This window comes from Haemaphysalis longicornis, unplaced genomic scaffold, assembly GCF_048455015.1.
Source record: "Haemaphysalis longicornis isolate Haplotype H1 unplaced genomic scaffold, Haemaphysalis longicornis Haplotype H1 scaffold_7, whole genome shotgun sequence".
Taxonomy (NCBI): domain Eukaryota; kingdom Metazoa; phylum Arthropoda; class Arachnida; order Ixodida; family Ixodidae; genus Haemaphysalis; species Haemaphysalis longicornis.
This window is the reverse complement of record NW_027526422.1, coordinates 83,707,325-83,725,032: the sequence shown is the minus strand read 5'-3', so window position 1 is coordinate 83,725,032 and position 17,708 is coordinate 83,707,325. Positions and strand designations below refer to the sequence as shown.

General features: G+C 47.8%; 1 non-coding gene across 1 annotated transcript; it reads left to right on the top strand.

Annotated features, from left to right (window-relative positions):
* Window positions 1–1,043: 1,043 nt before the first annotated feature.
* Trnar-ucu (transfer RNA arginine (anticodon UCU)) lies at window positions 1,044–1,115 on the top strand. The gene has a single exon. It is a non-coding gene; the product is annotated as a tRNA-Arg (tRNA).
* The last annotated feature ends 16,593 nt before the right edge of the window (window positions 1,116–17,708 follow it).

Genomic DNA, 17,708 nt, shown 5'->3' with positions numbered 1-17,708 from the left:
GGTTAAGATGCCGAATAATTTACAATAGATTTTACCTTGCCGCAAACTACCACTTATTTGTACTCCGACAATGGCTGATGTGTGTGTGTGTGTGTGTGTGTGTGTGTGTGTGCGGGGGGGGAAGTGGGGGTGGAAGGAGTCAGTGCGAAGTTAATTTATAAAACAAATTTACGAGAGAATTGAGAGTAGGTTTTAAATCATTTAGCCATTCAGCCATACAGTCTGGAACCCTCCCGGGGCTTCCCCCACAGGCCTGCGGTAGTTTTTATCTTCTTTTCCTAACTCTTTCCCAACTGTCGTTTGCGTAACAACTGACATCTCACTCCTGCCCGTTTCCGCCACCTCCTCGAAGTGCCATCCTCCACCAGACAGCTACAGCCAGCGCCATCTATCTAGGCCCGCCACAAGCAAAACACGTCACGAAAGGAAGTCCCACACCTGGTCTCCTTGCAAGTCGAGACCAGTAGTGGAAGTGGAACTGTTCCTACTGTTGTTGTGGCGTACATAGCACGAACACTTTGGTTTTGTTCATTTGATGCCTTATAGACGCACACCACACAGGTGAAACCTGATCGGCAGCATTAAATCCCACTCTCTCTCTATCCTCTTAAGATATATATATATATATGTTTTTCTTTCTTTCTTTATAACGTCATAGATAAAATAATAATAATAATAATAATGCAACGTCACTAACGGTAACAAATAGTCCAACCATTCCCCTATGCCTTCTTTGGCGTTGTAGACTGCCGGCATTTCTTTCTGTATTTTCCTAACGAGCCCCTCATTTCTAAACCCTATTATCGTGCGAAAGCTTAGCGAGGGCCTCGGTTCTGGCAGCCTTGATGCCAAGGTAGCATAAGAGGGTTTCGCGCCAGTTGCCCTCTTATGACAGGCTGTAGACGTTCGCGTCACGCCCCGGGGGTTGAAAAAGAAGGTCCCCTTCTCCCCGTGTAGTCTGAGTGGCGCTGGCTACCACCCTCAAGCGTCAGATACAGTTGTAGTAAATATAAATAACCCAGAAAGCGAAGGAGAACACAGTCGCCCAGATAGCCGAGTTGGTAAGGCATTCGAGATCTAATCGAAAGGCGTGGGTTCGGTCCCCACTCTGGGCGCGTGTTTTTCTTTCTTTCTTTATAACGTCATAAATAAAATAATAATAATAATAATAATGCAACGTCACTAACGGTAACAAATAGTCCAACCATTCCCCTATGCCTTCTTTGGCGTTGTAGACTGCCGGCATTTCTTTCTGTATTTTCCTAACGAGCCCCTCATTTCTAAACCCTATTATCGTGCGAAAGCTTAGCGAGGGCCTCGGTTCTGGCAGCCTTGATGCCAAGGTAGCATAAGAGGGTTTCGCGCCAGTTGCCCTCTTATGACAGGCTGTAGACGTTCGCGTCACGCCCCGGGGGTTGAAAAAGAAGGTCCCCTTCTCCCCGTGTAGTCTGAGTGGCGCTGGCTACCACCCTCAAGCGTCAGATACAGTTGTAGTAAATATAAATAACCCAGAAAGCGAAGGAGAACACAGTCGCCCAGATAGCCGAGTTGGTAAGGCATTCGAGACTAATCGAAAGGCGTGGGTTCGGTCCCCACTCTGGGCGCGTGTTTTTCTTTCTTTCTTTATAACGTCATAAATAAAATAATAATAATAATAAAAATGCAACGTCACTAACGGTAACAAATAGTCCAACCATTCCCCTATGCCTTCTTTGGCGTTGTAGACTGCCGGCATTTCTTTCTGTATTTTCCTAACGAGCCCCTCATTTCTAAACCCTATTATATATATATATATATATATATATATATATATATATATATATATATATATATATATATATATATATATATATATATATATATATAAATAAATATATATATACATATATATATATATATATATATATATATATATATATATATATATATATATATATATATATATATATATATATATATATATATACAGTTGACCACGGATATATCGAATTATTGTCTATATCGAACAGTGAAAACATCCCCTTGAAAATCCCATGCAAAAGTATAGGGCTGTTGTGCACGTGTATCGAACTCCTGATCACGGACAAATTCGATATATCGAATTCCGTGCCGAAGGCTCCCCTGAAAGTTAGCGTCCTCTGATGGGGTGGAGTTGATGATAATGTTGACTCATCGCAGGCGCTGCCTGGCTTGGTGAGACAGAGGTGGCGTCCGCGGCATTATGTCGCTTCGATGGCCTTCAACAGCTGTTTTCACGCTAGCACGAGGGCAGCTCCATGATAGCAAGAACGCGGATAGTGGTTGGGGCGAAAGGACATAAAGGAGCAAAAGAAATTGAGCGGAGGCACTCTTTTTCTGTGACTGAGCTGTTTGGTGGCTCGTCCAGGGGGACCGATGTGGCGTTGTATGTTTGTTTTGTACAAGTCATTCATTTCGGAGCAACGAAGGCGGGAATCTGTCGGGTTCAGGCTGCTGAAAAGATGTTGGTTGAAAAGGCGTTGGGAATTCCTCGCAGTAGTTTTGAGGGCGATGCACCCATCAACGTTGACGTAAAGGCGAATGCAGCACAACCCGCCCCGGCTATTCCGGAGCGTGTCGGGTGCAAAGCGACTTCGTTGCACGCCTCCAGGTGGGGGAGGTGTTCGGTTCGGATACTGAAGATAACGGCACGCAGTGCCTGACAACGTTCCCAACCGCCTACTGCAGCCGAGGTTACGTCAGCGTTATTCGCCTCTGTTGTAGGACAGTGTACTGCGTTGATTTTCTCATCTGTGTGTGTTTGTAATCTTGAAGACAATTTGGCGAACTCTACGACGCAGAAGAAAAAACAAGCGAAGCTCAAAGACATTTCAATGATAATTAAAGTGCGGTGGTCATCATGCTGCGGTTCGAATTTTCCGTGCTTTGACGGTCAAAGCGGTAAATTACTGTTTACCACGACTTCAGAAAACTCTCAGTGATGTGCGGAGTTGTCAATGATCTTCAGATAGGCCTATTTTATATATCGAATTATCGATATATCGAATTCTTTCATGATCCCCTTGGAGTTCGATATATCCGTGTTCGACTGTATGTGTGTGTGTGTAAAGACAGAGATACACGTGACAAACATTAAAAAAATGAAGTTTCGGATGGACACTCGGGTGGAAACATGGAGCGCCCGTGTTTCTAGGTTGCACGTCACTCCGATGAAGACTGGTCCTCCAGTCGAAACTTCAGTAAAATTCATTTTTTAATGTTTTTGAGAGTTCTTTTATTAACAATCTCTCTCTCTCTCTCTCTCTCTCTCTCTCTCTCTCTCTCTCTCTCTCTCTCTCTCTCTCTCTCTCTCTCTCTCTCTCTCTCTCTCTCTCTCTCCCTCTCTCTCCCTCTCTATCTCTCTCTCTATCTCTCTATCTCCCTCCCTCCCTCTCTATCTCCCTCCCTCCCTCCCTCCATCCCTCCCTCCCCTCTCTCTCTCTCTCTCTCTCTCTCTCTCTCTCTCTCTCTCCCTCCCCCCTCCCTCCCTCCCTCCCCCCTCTCTCTCTCCCTCTCTATCTCCCTCCCTCCCTCCATCCCTCCCTCTCCCCCTCTCTCTCTCCCCCTCTCTCTCTCTCCCCTCCCTCCCCCTCTCTCTCTCTCTCCCTCTCTATCTCTCTCCCTCTCTATCTCCCTCCCTCCCTCCCTCCATCTCTCCCTCCCTCCCTCTCTCTCTCTCTCTCTCTCCCTCTCTCTCTCCCCTCCCTCCCTCCCTCCATCCCTCCCTCTCTCTCTCTCTCTCTCTCTCTCTCTCTCTCTGAACGGTCGCAAACGAGGCGCAAACGAGGCGCCCTTCCCCGTCCCGTGAACGTGAGTACATATATCAGCCGCAATTGGCGCTGCGAAGCCTTGCGGACACAATGACGACAACCGCGCATGCGTTTCTATTCGGCGCAAATAAACCACATGTGCGCGCAGCAGCGTGGGGCCGATAAATCAAATCGCCTCCCGAGGCGCGACCAGGGCCGACGACGTCGCGGGCGGCTTCCGCTTCCACGCGTCGCTTGCTTTGCTCTTCTTCTGCTTCTTTTCCGCGGGAAAAATGTAGCCGCTCATTCAGTGCATAATGGGGCCACTTCCTGCTATGACGCGCTCTACATCACGCTTCCATCCCCCTTGACACCACGCACGACGCGCGCAAGGCTGCTCTGTCTGGCTTGCGTCTATCGTAAGTATGGAAGTTTCATGAAATATTGAGGAACGTGAAAAAAAAAACAACAACAACAACAACTTTTTAGCCTTTTTAAATAAAAATATGAAAAAAATGCAAAGAATATGATCCCGCACAGATCATAAAAAATTCTCATGCAGGAAGTTCGAGTGCCTGAAATGCAAAATGGTTTGGATCTGTGTGTTTGTGTGCGCTTACACACAAACACACAAATGTGCGTGTTTATGTGTGTGTTGTGCGGGTTTACACCCACACAACAAAACTAAAACATCCATGTGTGCGTGACTTCGGCGCATGTTGAAGATCACCAGGTGGTCAGAATTATACGGCGCACCTCATCGCCTATGTGGCGTCGGTGCGTTCAGCCTCATAATCAATCAGTCAAAACACACGCACGCATTTCGTCTTTTAATTTTTTTTTGTGTGTAAGAGAGAAAAAGTAAATAAAAGATATCTCACTCACACGCACATAAAAAACTATGAAGGAGGAAATCACGCCATGAAATAGGGATGGTTGGCGGCGTGTATGGTTGGCGGCGCGGACAGTGGACGTTTCCTCGACTCCATATACGAAATTCCTCCCCCGATCACAAAACCTAATGTGACGAGCAGAAGTATACATGACAAATAATGCATATAGAAATTACGTGTTGTTTTACAGCCGTGTAAATTACGTTGAACCAGCTGTTTTTTTTTTTTTTCACGAATGTGCGAGATGACATGGCATATAACACCCGGAAGTTGTGTTGGTTACGTGTTCGCCGAGCACCTGCAGTGCTTTGACGGATAGCAGCGCCGCTCATATCTTTCCGACATAACATTGTGATGCACGGACCTTATCAGCACACACTTGCTATGGACATATCTATCGCAGCAAACAAAAAATAGATGTAAATAGTTTTACTCTGCGGCCTTGGCCACCGAAAATACACACCACAGCGCCTGCTGCGCGGCGTGATATACGTATATACATTTCTCTTCGCGCGGTGCGCTTATTTCTGCCGTAGCTGACAAACATCCCATGTTGCCGGCCTGTTTAGATGTAGCTTTACGCAATATAACGGTGCGCTTATGAAGGATTTCAACAACTCTTACGAGCAACGTATAAAATAAGCACGAAGCCCATGCGCGGACACGCTATACGCCAAGTGACAAGACACAGCATGTCGTCACAGTGATTCTCGACACAGCCATGCAGGAGGAACGAACGCATTATGAAACGCGAAGCATAAATGGGGGATATCTTCTGTCCACCCGAATTCCTTTCCTGAGCCGTGGGAGACACTGTTGTCCAACTTTCAAAGGGAGGACCAGGCTCTCCTGGTGACACGGGCCAAGACGCCTATAGGGCAACGCATGGATTCCCGGACTAGGGGTTTCGCTCTCACATTGGAGCTCATCAAAATGTTTTTACACTCTCTCTCTCTTCTGAGCTGCTGGATGCGCGTCGGACACTCGTGGGCAGACATCTAGAGGCTAAAGTTGCCGCTCTGGACATGTTCCAAAGCAAACGAAAGCGCGACAGACCTCTCGTAGCCGACGAAAGTGGATTTGCGTAGGCTTCAGCGCTGAAAGGCTTAGCTGCATGGCACGTCCATTATGTATTTTGCTTTTTTTCTCTTATATCCTTTTTGCTCTCCTGCAAGCCCTTTCCCATTGACTCCCGCAATCTCAGTGCCCATTAAACAAACGCTGTGCGTAAGATACTTCCTGTTTGGTTGTGCTGGTGAAGCTGCCCCACGCAGCGCGCATGCAAACTAGTTTCATGTATCAGCGCTATCCGGAAACGAAAACGCTCCCACCAAGATGCGCCAACGCCAGCTGGTGGTATCCGATGATTGGGAGCAAGCAGCCGCGTACATCGTACATCCCACGGCCGTGCTAGCTGGGGAAGGGCAGAATACGGCCGGCACATCGGCGGAGTGCGGCGCAGAAAATATTTGTTTGGCTTTGTTCTCCGTTCGCCGGCAGCAGCGGTTTTAGTTTCTATTTTAGTGTAATTCCATTGTTTTTGTACTCATCAAAACTTCCATCCTTTAGTCGAGGTGCGGCCCGCAACACATACGCGTTGCTACGCAATTAAGCTTTGCTTAGACAGGATAAAGAAGACAGGGAATTTTTTTTTTTTGACAATTAATACTCTAGCCTTCTCCTTCAACAATACCCAGTGCGTATTTTTTTGTTGTTGGTTAATGAACTTGCTTAAATATTCCCCTGAACAACGAGTTGCCTTTTTTCACAGCTTGGGGTTCGATGTCACCGAGGAGCACCGCCGATGCAACTCGCCGACGGCCTTCCGCAGGGCTCCCTCCCGACGGACGCTTCCATTCCAGTTGCGGCAGGCACGCAGAGGCCACGGATTCCCACGAGAGAGGCAATGACCGGTGGCGGACTACCCACTTCATCGGCGGCCTGCCCGCCTCCTCCGCCTTTACGCCGACCGCTACGCACGCTCGGCGTTTGGTTTTCGTCCCACAATGAGTGTGTACCGTGATTTTCGCTCGACAGCACTCACTCGTCCGATATATGGGGCGCCGCTACCAATCGTGAAAGTTACCTCCGTCTTTTCTAAATCGTCTTTTTTGCCAGGTGTGTTGGTGGCGCAATCATAGTTTCAGTCGTGTCCCAGCCGCAGTCTAGAAAAAGTTGGGCTAGTCGTCGTCGCTACCAATAGAATTATTTTGCTACGGATGCCCGGGCGCTTGTTAAGCAAGAAATTTTTCCTGGTCTCTGCTTTATTTTGTGAGGGGGAAGACACTGAAGATTCGCAAAAAAGAATCCACGCCAGCCATAACTATGATGTCATGAAGTTCAACCTCCAAAGGATCAACGTTGTTTTATATACCGGGGGAGTTTCAGCTTTTGTTGATTGTTGAGAATAAAAACTAAAAAAACCCCGGAAAAATACTCGGAGGAAGTAACCCCAGAGTAATTTGGTTTCTGGGTGACACTTGGTTGAACATTCTGCAAAGTGTTAGTAGATTACAGGCAGCCCCGAACGCGATACCCGAGGAGTAGCGAACAACAACGTTCAAATAAATTTGACGAAAAATACGGTTACTATTTTGGGATAACAAATGTGTCAGGGGAAATAGGTTTCAGAATTATACGAAACGTGTCAGTGCAGACGTAGTTAAATTTACGCAGTCATTCGGTAAGGGCAGCTATATTCGTCGCACAGAATGCTTGACAAGTTTGTCACAAAGCGCACCCCTAAATTAATAACCAAAATCCCTGTGATAGTAAATTGTTCCGCTTACTTATATATCCATTTGTTTATTTCCTCAAGCGCTTACTCATAGTATACTATGCAACCGACTGCCTTTGTTTGTTTATATAATATAAACAAGGAATAAATAGTGAAGTGAAATGCGGCCCCAAAACATAAAAACCTCAACTGACATTTTACGCTGAAATTAGAATAGGGGCATTGAAAAAAACATTATTCCAAATAAACTAATTACAAAAGTGCATAAAAATATCGCTTCGAAATTCAGTCATGCGGCATCATGGCCTAAAGAGAAAGGAGATATTGTTTGACGAAAAAGAGAAGTGAGATTTCTGTGCGATGGTATCGGGACGATGATTTACGTCTTCGGACTTGTTGTGAATAAACGAATAAGAGAAGGCATTCGTGCGATAATGTGTTATTGTAGCTTTATGCTGATGATCTACACGCGAATAGCAGTAACCAGGCATCAAAATAAGCTGGAAATATGACGTGTGATTTTGTGTGGGCACAAAAACAGACACTGCCATGTCAGCTGGCTCCCATCGGGGTTGCTCTGCTTCTTGGAACGCGGTCTCGGATATTTTTGCACGGAAAGCAGACTTCCGCGTTCTCGTGTGCAGAGTCGGGGTCGATCAATCTCTACGCTCAGAGTGATCGACCTTGGCACCTCGGATTGATGCTGCGGAAAAATATTGTGTGCATTAGCCGGTCTGACTTACGTGGTTTCCGCATGTACCCACTTCTCGAACACGGATGGACCGAAAGGTTTGCTTTATGTCCTTCCGTCTTCCTCTTCGCGGTGGCTGCAGCAAAGTTCCCACCGATTCGTGCAAATTTAGACATTCATCACAGTGAGTAAGTGAGTGAGTGAAGCTCAGCTAATTTTGTTCGCGTATTTTGTTTTTAGAAGGATTAAGCAGTATAAAGTGCACCAGCCCCTGTACGACCAACCGATTCTCTCCACAATGGCAATGATTTTTTTTACTCGTCCTCCCAAGCAAAGGACGAGTGGTCAATGATACTTGCAGTGCTTTCAATCAATATAGTACATAGAGAAAAAAGGACGAATGCCCTAAACAAACTGTTTGCGACTTAGATTACGCGTTCAGCGATGAAAAACTTTCCGCCATCGGTAACAAATGAAAGGACCCTCGCAAAAGTTCATTTTCCTCTATCCTCCCCCGTCTGTAAGTTTCAACTCGGGGCCTGAGTTCGTTTGTTCCACTCTTGTCAAGTGCAGGGGCACAGGCGGCTGAGTGTTGTCGGGAGAAGCGGCCGCAAGCTCTTCGTTCTCCCGCCCCATTGTTCGGCGGCCCCTTCACGCATCGCCATCGTTTTTCGCGGAGAAACGGCGAGACGCCCCGAGAAGAGGGAGAGCGGGCGCGCAGAAACGTGACACGGAAACCGTCCATTTCCGAAAAGCCGCCGCCGCCGGCGCCGAGCCGCCGACACAAGCGGCGGCACGCTTTTTTCTTTCCGGTCTAAACTCGCCGCCACCGCCGATGTGGCTTTCTAAACACCACCGGACACGTCGACGTGGTTCAGAAGCCACATAACTGGTACCTGCTTGCCCGCTGCGAGAGTCTCGCTCGACATCTCCTCTTCTTGCCGGCGCCTGGCGAGGGGGATTGACAGCCCACTTAGTGGAGTAGCTTCCGAATCATGACGCCGTCATTACAGCAGCCGCGAAGGCCTTCCCCTTAGCTGGAAGTTGGTGTTGCCACCAGACGCCCGCGGTGGGGCTCTTCAAAAGTTGGGAAAGCAGCTGAAGGGAGAAGCCGGAGAGGGAAGGGGAGTAAAGCAGACAAAGCAAGAGAAAATTGGCGACCGCCGACTCTTCTTACGCATCGTGCGGCGAAAGCGAGGCACGCGTGAGTATGTGTGTGAGTGAACGTGTTACACTAGCTGTTCCGTTGTAACTGTCCCGCAGGACAAGCGCTTGGTGCTAATTGAATCGCAGTGAGTGCTAAGAAGTTTAGACGCCTAAAAATTTCTGTGTCGCCCGTATCTTGCCTCATCTGAATGTTGAATTTCCTATTAGGTGAACCTCAGTTTTTCCCAAGGGGGTTGGTGCTCTGGGGAATAGCCTGCCTGTTCTGAACTTGGGGGGTAGAGCACTTGTGTGAAGGAGTATACGAGATACAAACATCTGTTTCGCTAAGGGGCAAAACACTCCCACTTACCTTTTAAAGTGGTGGGGACGTGTGAAAATGGGTAATGATGCAACTTTTCCACTCCCCCCTGCCCCCCTCCCTCCCCCTGCGCTGTACTGGCGACGTACAGGGCGCTTTTTAAAACCACAAATGTTGTTGTACACGTTGAATTATATGTACGGCTGAAATTAATAAAAGCATCTACCTTATTTAATGACGACACATAAATGCTAAGCTAATGTATGCACGTTTCCGCACACCGAGTTACAGTTTTTTGAGCAAGTGGTAACTACCTTATCACAATAGGGTCATTCCATGTCAAACGCCCAGCCGGAAAGTCGACCATCAGATGTGCATTTAAAGCATCGGTGTATCTGATTTCCTCTAAGGCATATTAATACTACATCCGTATAACTCGATGAGTCCGCCACCGCTTATTTCGTAATGTTCGGAATACATAAAAGATACCACGTATAACATACCCTGATGCTTTAAACGCACGTCTATGACTATGACCTGCCAGTCGTTGAGTCTACCGTGCTCATAAATCGGTGCACCACCGATGGCTAAACGGTGTACTTTACCCACAAACAAGTGAATTATCCCTTTTTCCCGTTTTGACGCTATGAAATACTTTTGCAGGAAAATGTATTCCTGCAGCGCGAACCCGCTGGATCGCGAGTCTTTCGTGGAGGCAGGCGCATGCCGTGCAGAGAAGACGCTCTGTGGAACAACGTGGTGAAGTAGTGTCGGTGTACAAATTGAGAAATGTTTTTCTCTGCTAAAACAGAAACTGTTCTGATTAAAATTTCTGAAATAAACTGCGATCATTTGTACTAGCGAATGCCTTGCATTTGATATTGTTTCTACGAGCACAACAATGCGCAATTTCGGGGTGAATATGGGCCAAGAAGGAGATTTTTCCAAATTTGAAAAATGTTTTCTCACACATATCTCATATTTCTAGTTTCGATATATATATTTTTAAATTGTCCACAATAGTGAAATACAGAAATAATTACTTCATTGTCTAAGAGAATGTGCGTGTATTTGCTAAAAATGTTGTTGTTATGTTATGCGGCGGCAGATGTTGTTAAAACATATTTTACTTTTATGAGCATGTAACGTCTACCACCTGCACAGGCCTGGTTTAAGAACCGACTCACGTTCGTGCACCGGCAGCAGGATGCCATGCTTATAAATTTGCCCTACCGTGCAATCAGAGGCATTCGCTGAATGTACCAAACCACTGACTTCTGAGCGTGCGTAGCAGGCATTCGCAGGATACATATTTGCCGCCGCATAACACTATTTCCTGCTACAAACAGAGAAGCAACGTCTTGGGTACACCAAGATTTCACGGCTGTTTGCTTGCTCAAGAGAACTTTTGCGTTTCAGCGGGGGGTGGGAACCACCAACAGCAATTTAATTACCGACACGACCGAGCGGGCTCGGCCACCGCGACGCTACTACTATATCGATTTAGGTTTTTCGCGTACCCGTGCTGCAGCATATATGTGTCGGGTTGATTTTTGTTGGCTTCCCGTCAATGCCTCCAGAGCACAGAAATGTGCGATAAGGACTGAACATGAGGGTGAATAAACAGCGCTTCAAAAATCAGCGTACGACAGTACTTGCCCTCGCAAATTTGCTAGGTTCGAAATCTTTCCGATTCAGCGTTACTCGTTCGCGGCGGCACTCAAGGGACGCAGGAAATTGTGCAGCGAATAGATTCCGCACATGCAGACACTTCTTTTGTCGTGGTGCACTTCGCACGCTTCTTGTATGAGCACTTGGCGCTTCCGCTGTCGCAGCCAACAACGGCGTATAGTGACGCCCGGACGAGTAGATTCTTTACAATGACGGCAACCTGCCCAAAATGAAGAAAACAAGCATCAATTGGTGATAAAAAGTCGGGCGTCCTGCTGGCGCGGTGAAACGTAGCCTCACAGGCAACCCCCGTGAGGACAAAGAGTGCGTAGGGTGGCACGCCGCCTTAGCGAGTTGAGAACGGACTTTATGGGCAAACCTGACAGCTCTCGGACGCTTTGAACGCTCTCCTTAAATCACTGTTAAAGGTCGCGCTGCTGACATACCGAATAAATGACACCGATTTTCGGTGCCGCTGGGATGTCTGAAATCCACGCACGGCACGGAACAACAGCGTGTGCTGCGGCGTCGTCTGCTTGCAACGCAGTCCCCAAGAAATGCCCGCCAGATGGCGTACCGGTCGTTCAAAAATGGCGGCGCCCAGTGCAGAGTGGAAATTCTTGTCTATACTTTTTGAGGAAACCCTGCGTCTTCGATGCGACACACGCCTAAGGCTCGCGGCCATTATCGCCACGTGGCAGTGTGCGGCTGCCACACGTACTAATAAAGCTTCACAAGATAATAGAGAGTTATAGCAGAGCGGAGAAACGGTTCCGGTACGATACCCGGTACACGCAGGTGCCACTACGGTACCCGGTAGGCGACCGGCGCTACTTCGCGTGCGCAGAGGCGGAAAAAACTGGCCGTGCGCATGCGCAGGTGTACAGGGTATTGATTGATTGATTGATTGATTGATTGATTGATTGATTGATTGATTGATTGATTGATTGATTGATTGATTGTCGGGTTTAACGCGCCGACGCAACGCAGGCGATGAGGCGCGCCGTAGTGGAGGGCTCCGGATTAATTTTGACCACCTGGGGATCTTTAACGTGCGCCGAAATCTCGTACACACGGGCGGTACAGGGTATCGTACCCGAACGTTACAGGGTATCGTACCCGAACTCCCACACACCTACACTGCTACGGGTTATTGAGTTTGTGGGATTAATTGCATGCGTGTTTGTTTACGTCTGTGAACGCGAAAACACCGCGAAACCGCGTTCTTATAGCATCTCGATAAACTGCACCGGTGCACACCGGGGCACACCGGTGCGCCTTTTCATCCTCGATAAACCGCACCGTTGTGCACCATCTGTCCTCGATAAACCGGTGCGCACCGCCGCGGGCAATTTTCCATTGCCCCGCCGCGCACCGAGAGAGTCGACGGTGCGCCGGGGTGCAATCCGGAGATGCATCGCGGACAACGCCGGCGAAGCGGCTTCCTCCGCCGTCTGCTGCAGCGACGGCGCATCGACGCACTCGTGTGAAGGCTGAACGGGATGTATATTGCTGCTGACAAGGATGAGTTGCTTGCGGATTAATCGGGCAACGATGCGATGGGCACAGAGCGGGCTCTGTGACGGCCAGCGATTGTAAAATGACGGGAAAGAAGGCTTCATGCATGGCCAGCCAGCCAGTTGGAGTTTTGCATTTGTTTCATTTGATTGAATTACGCGTGCAATTACTGGAATGTCTAGACCGTGAAGACGTACATGCTTTGATGTAGCGGAAGGGCGGAACATAACAGGCACTCGTGTCATGGCTGTCAGAACGAAGATGAGAAGATAGCTAGTAGCTGTTTTGTGGAAACGATGGAAGTGCGTTGTCGCGCAACTGTGACGGAAATGGGTTTTGTGTACATATAATCATTGGCTTTTAATAAATACCCTTTGTAGCAGCGCTGTGCCATATTATGTAGCTTTGTCGTCACCTGTGAACGTATTTATGAGTTGCTTTCATAGCTTAAGAGATGGCACTAGGGTAGAACCGCTGAGTTTGTCCTCGATCAACGCACCGTGCTGGTGCGCACCGTCGCGGGGCACTGTGCACCGCGCCGGTTTTGGGGGCAACCCCGGTGCGTGTTTATCGAGGACGCTATTAAATTCTGCATGCATCTATTCTATTTTTTTTTAATTTTTACGCTGACATTTGTATCCGCACTACACTGTCATGCATGGGCGTCGGCAGGATTTTGTCTTGAGGGGGGCAAACCCTTTGGATTGTGAGGGGAAATGGAGAGGGTAGGGGAAAGGGCAATTAAGCTGGAGTGGCTTGGGGGGGGGGGGGCAACGGCCCCTTTTTCAACCCCCCTGCTGACGCCCATGCTGTCATGTATGGACTGCACGAAGCTGGAATCGAGTTACGATTAGGGAAGATGGAAGAAGGGTTCGTGAGCTCCCTGTCTCCAGCCCTAAATCACCTCATTTTCGGGCAGGCACTATCCCTTCTTTCGTACTGCTCCCCTCTGAGAGAGTCAATCAGCTCCTTGGTGGTGGGCTGGGGTGGAACGGAACAGATGGTGACTCCAGGCGCTTCCCCTTCGTGCTCGTTAGGCGCCATCTCTCCACCGAATTGTCCCATTCCCGACATCTTCGAGCACTTTAGCATTCCCACGTTTGCTGTCATTGTCAGGACAGCTTTGGAAGGAACAGCTGCGCCCAGTTTGTCGACCAAGTGCATTCACACCAACGAAAGGAAAAACAAACCATCGGGAGTTGAAAAAATGGAAGGGGCAATAACGTGCAGGCAGTGTCCTCTGAATTGTGTTGGAGCGCAAACTCTCTGCTTCGACATCGAGAAAAGTTGAGTACGCGCATGATTGGATCTGCGGGTAAGGCGTTGTGCTGCTCAGCAAAAGGAGGCGGGTTCGATCCTTGCCTCCGCTTTTCAGGTGGAGGCAAAAAGCGAAAAATTACACCATCTTCCCGTAGGGAAACTATGCGAAGCAGCCATGGGGTCGACTGAAGTTCCCATTAGTTTTCAGTTCGTCGTATCCGTTGACGTTCAGCTTCGCGTGCCTTCGTTGTATCAGTAGCTTCTTGACGTAGTTTGAATGAGTGAAGGACATAAGGCGCGTTCGTAGCACATGCTCCCGTCTCGGTTTGTAGCGCAACGGGAAGAGCGCCACGTACCTCCCGTTGCGGCCAGAGTCGTGGGATCGAAAGCGGGCGCCGCCCAACTATTTCTTTTTGTAGTAGACTGCGCTGACGTCAGGCCAAACGCTGACGGGGCTGAAGAGACGCGCATGCGCAGTAGAGTGCGGACGGCGGACAACGACAACGACAACGAGGGAGGGAGGGACACAGTCCCGAGCATGAGATGCTTCGCATCTAAAACACACGTGTGTCGAGATTTCGGCACACGTCGAAAATCCCCAGCTGGTGGGAATTAATCCGAAGCCCCCCATATGGCGCGCTTCATAGCGCAGGTCCAGCTTCGGCGCGTAGAACCCCCAAAAGTTGAATGTTTGGTTCCAGGGATAAGCCAACTAGAAGAAAGGGTAAACGGCCGGAGGACAGGTGGGAAGGGAGGGGCAAATAAATTTTCGCGATAAGCAGTGTCGCCGAGAGGATTCAAGTGCCAGGGGCGCGCGGCGCTTTATAAAAGTGTGGAGTCACAAGTGAGGCGCATTCGCCTCCGGCTAAACATAAAAAAAAAAAAAGGAACCAAAATAAGTGGAGACCGCGATCTTTTCCAGTCCTCCTGGCAGGACAGGACACAATGTTTAACAGCCGCGCTAGCTGATTTTGAACTTCTCTTTGACTGAAAGCTGCGCGTCCGTGTCACTTTCCTCCAGCTATCTCAACCAAGAGGATTTACATAGGCAACGTTGTCGGAACGCCTCATTAATGAACCGTGAACAATAGGAAAGATGCAACTATACGTATTGCATTACAAGAAACTGCAATAACCTGCAGAAACACCGATTCTAGTCGTGATATGAAAATATTGGTGGTGTTGAATGAAGCATACACGACAATAATTCTGAAATTTTGTAGCATTGCACTGTTTTGATTACTTCTGTGTTTCCATAATTTGACATCTGTGGTATAGATCTGTTGGCGAACATGTTTTGAATGGCCTGAAAAAAAAATGGAATTTTCATCTTTTGCTGTTTGTTTTGTGCGTGCGTTTTGTGAAGTGCAGTTAAACCTGTATGTAACGAAACTCTATGTAACAAATTCCTGGATTTACCGAAGTTTTTCAATTCCCCATTTTCACCTTCAATGAAGAAAATGTGTTTGTGACCTCCATGTAACGAAGGAGTTACAACGGTTAACCTGGATGTAACGAATTCGCTACGCTGATGAGTCAAGGTTGTCGATGAATAAGGTTGGCTGATGAGTTGGCTGATGAGTCAAGGTTGGTTGATGAGTCAAGAGACATGGCGATGAATAAAGAGCAAATCTTGGGCTAAGAGCTCAGGAAGGCGTAGCACGTCCTCTAAAGGACGCCCATTCGTCTGCTTTGCCACAACACTCGCGAATATCCGTCCATGGGCAGTTGCAAACACAATGGTCTGCGTTGCGGGATGTCGCGGCTCAAATCATGTGCAGCCATGAAGAAATTAAAATCGCGCCTCGCGGTCGGCATCAAACAAATCTGAAAAGGATGTCACCTTGTTACTCATAGAATTTGGGAGTTTCTTTGCGGAAATTCCTATTGAGAAGCTTTCGCAATAAAATAAACCCGTCGTCAGCGACAGTTTCATAGATGATAGTTACTTCTTCGGCTATATAGACGCGAAAATTTGGTATGTATGCCTGTCTGTAGGTCCAATCATTCAGCATCCGGGCAAAGTTAGATAGAATGTTTGAACAAGAAGTAAATACAGGCAATGCTTATAATGCTCCCCTTTATTCAGCGCGAAGGCAACCTCGGGCATGATTAAAACTAAAATTAAGCACATAACGGAGAGTACACTCTCGCTTATGTACTTAAGTGTAATATTTGTATTATGTACATAAGCGTATTCCAATTAAAATAAGGCCGGTATACCAGCCTTATTTTAATTAGAATACACTTCGGATGGGTGTTTACTGTAGCAGAACGAAAAAAATACGCGTTAAAATAATGTAGAAGAGGCGCGAGATACAAGAAAACTTCCAAATGAGTGATGTCTGCCCGCCTTGTTCCAAGCAGAATGAAAAAAATTGCAGGAAGCTCACATCAACAGGTAAGACTTGAAGGTAGCGAAGCTGTGCGCAACCTTCACGACCATCATGACATTTAAGCCCGCGATTGCAGCCAATTTGCTTTTTCTTCGCTGCCCCATGACCTATACTCCATTTTTGTTGCTGTAACGGTGAAGAAGAAGCAAATCGGCGGCAGTCATGGACGACGCTAAGAGGGGGTCTTCGAACGAACGAACGGAACGCGCACACTTAACCTATAGGCGCCGCAGGTGCAACGTGTATACCACGTGTTCTGGCTATACCAGGTGGCGTGATTACTCTCCCTAGAGTCGCGGCCGAGTAAGTAAGTAAGTAAGTAAGTAAGTAAGTAAGTAAAAAGTAAGTAAATAAGTAAGAGTAAGCAAGTGAGTAAGTTAGTAAGTAAGTAAGTAAGTAAGTAAAAGTAAGTAAGGAAGGAAGCAAGTAAGAAAAGAAAAAAGGAAGCAAGTAAGTAAATAAGGGACCTAGTTGGTATGTTTGGCTTAAAAAACATGCGCTCAAGGCATGCGGCGAACGCTGGAGATTTTCTTTTTGGCCAATATTGGCCAATCGGCCTAAGTGGGTATGCTTCGCTTGACGAACGTGCGCTCGAGGCACGCATTTACGAGCGCTCGGTATTTTCTTGCTATTTTTTTACTGCGATATTACGCCAGATGGCATAAAGACTACATTACAGGTATAGGTGAACTCCCGTTTCGCAAAGAAGGGCAAAGAGGGATCGAGCGGTGGTGGGGTCCCCATATCCACCGATGAAGGTGAGGTGGTCTGCCAGGGTGGAGGCCTGTGCCTCGAAGGTGTCGTGCTCTGGCCGCTTCCAATGAAGGGCACGTCCACAGCAAATGTTCTGTGTCCGCATCAGCGGCAGGAGCCGTGAAAAAGTGAAGTTCTGTGTGAACAGGGCATGGTAGCGTGGTGGCCACCCCCTGGTAACAGAGGGAGAGAGGGCTACACCTTGACATAGAACAACAGCGCTTAAACGGGACGAAAGAAAGATTGACAAGACAAGGCGCTAGCAACAACAAGGTATATTTCGTCGTGGCGGAATATATACCCTCGAAGAAAGAAAAACGCAGAAGAAAAGGAACAGGTAAAGGAAAAGAGATTGTAAAGAACTTGTATTTACATGCGTAGACACGTGCGAAGAAAGTTGCCATCGCTCAAGATAATCGTGCTCCTTTTGCAGCAAGTGAGATGGCTTGCGGACGGATGAATCCTTTCGCGTGTGGATAACGTGCGCCTCGAAGATCTCTCTGGCGCACTGACCTTTGTATTTTCGAAGCACACGTGCCTGGTCGAATTTGGGTGTG